The sequence below is a fragment of the Cavia porcellus genome, unplaced genomic scaffold, assembly GCF_034190915.1.
Source record: "Cavia porcellus strain 051 isolate PalLab524CR breed Dunkin Hartley unplaced genomic scaffold, mCavPor4.1 scaffold_1, whole genome shotgun sequence".
NCBI classification, from domain to species: Eukaryota; Metazoa; Chordata; class Mammalia; order Rodentia; family Caviidae; genus Cavia; species Cavia porcellus.
The window spans coordinates 207,814,662-207,816,584 of record NW_026947484.1 but is presented as its reverse complement, the minus strand read 5'-3'; the positions used below and the strand labels follow the sequence as shown (position 1 = coordinate 207,816,584).

The 1,923-nt window shown below is 40.2% G+C and overlaps 1 pseudogene; it reads right to left on the bottom strand.

The window, feature by feature from the left end:
* Window positions 1–347: 347 nt before the first annotated feature.
* LOC100731943 (small ribosomal subunit protein uS2-like) lies at window positions 348–1,162 on the bottom strand (annotated as a pseudogene).
* Between the last annotated feature and the right edge of the window lie 761 nt (window positions 1,163–1,923).

Here is a 1,923-nt window from a genome sequence, read left to right as displayed (position 1 = left end):
GGCTCAATTATTTGTCTTGACAATTAGACAAGAGTCTATGAAATTTTAGAGTATTTCTGGGATACAAGTAAGTATTTTATAAATACAGTTTGTAATTATTGAAATATTCATCCTTCAATCTGGCAAAGATCAAACATCTTACAATTCATAAGAATCAGAGGAATGCCCACATTTCTTTCTGTCTTCTCTAAGTATTTAGCCCATATTGATTTTCCTTTTCCATTAACTATAATTAGATCAAGAATATAGTGTGCTCTTCTATAGTTTTTTGTTTTTGTTTTTTAGAAACTCGTGTTTTATTTTCTATCAACCTAATTCCCACTTTGCTGAAATGTTTCCAGAGCAGCTCAAGAGCACTTGGTGATGATTCCTACCCACTCAATGGCCTGTGTGGTGGGGGCTGAAGACCAGCTTCTGTGGCTGGCTGAGCACTCCAGTCTTCGGTAGGGAAGTGCTGGCTGGGCACAGCAGGCACCTGCAAGCCTTTAGACCAGTCTGCAACCGTAGGCTGAGCAGCAGTCAACTCATGAGCTGGTGCGTGCAGTCCATTCGCCCTTAAATTCTTCCTTGGTCACTGCCTTCCCAGCAGCAGCCTGTTCTTACTTTTCAATCTTTTCAGGGTCCCTGTAGAAGAGAAATCAGGCATGACCTCCCATGGGTGTTCCCAGGAGATGGTGCCAGGCATGTGCAGCACTTCCCAGACCAGCATCCACATCAGACCCACTGAGTGAGCTCCCTTATTGTTGCACGGGATGGCAATGTCCACATAACGCAGAGAAGAATCTGTGTTACATAGTCGTGGCTCTCGGAAAGCTGCTTGGATCTGGTTAGTGAAAGTCCCAGGGGTGAAGTGGCCAGCAATAGGAGCCGCTCCAGTGGCAGAGGCAAACTTCAGCACAGCCCGCTGGCCCGTGTTCCTAAAGGATATGACCCTGATGGCAGGATTTTCAGTGGCCACTATGGCTCGAGCTGCCAGCAGAAGCTTCTGCCAGGTTCGCTTCAGATTTAATCCCATCACTTTTCCTTTTGTAGATATACTGCTCCATCTGGAAATCCAGTTTGGTGCCACCTAAGTGGGTTCCTGCAGCATGGAATTTGAGGATGTCCTCCTCCTTCATTTGCAGGACATCAAGGTCTCCGGACATCGTGAAACTTTCCCTTTAAATTATGGTGGGAACCAAGAACAATGCCTTATGGGTCCCTGCCTGAGCAGCACAGAAAGCCTATATTTAGGTTTTTTTTTTTTTTTTTTTTTTTTTAAATTTTATTTAAAAGGAAAAAGAAAAAACAAAACAAAATAAAGCGGTGTAAGGGTACAAGTAATACAGAACTACAAAAAACAAACAAACAAACAACAAAACAGTAAGAAATCACCAGTTAATACATTATCATCTTAGAGATAGTTGCTCAAGTCACAGTATCAAAGCATACAAAGTAGACATTCAAACAGAGAGACTGCAAACAGTTGTGTTCAATGATCCAACCAAAAACATTAATATGGTCAGCTATTTAACACCCCTAAACACACTTGCAGTTGTATCCTTTAGAGCACTTTTTTTCCCCTCTATTTTTTACAACAAAATTTACACATTTTGGGTTTTTTTACTCCTTAGTTCTTATTACTTTTTTTTTTTTTTTTGGAAGAGAATAAAGTCAACTATGGCAAAACAAAGCTGTCAGTCAAAACCAAGGATAGACATAGTACATGATGTAAAAACAGAGAACAAGGTTATCAACAGTGGTTACCATAATGCCTCTTGCTTCCTTAAAAAGAATTGTCTATCTCATTAGGTATTATAAAGTTGAACAAAACAGTAGAGAACCAGACCAATAAAACTTAAACATTGTAAACATTACAGGACTTTCAAAGGAGATAATAGTCAAACCAGAATGGGCATCTTAGTGAATCTTATTGCCTTCAAA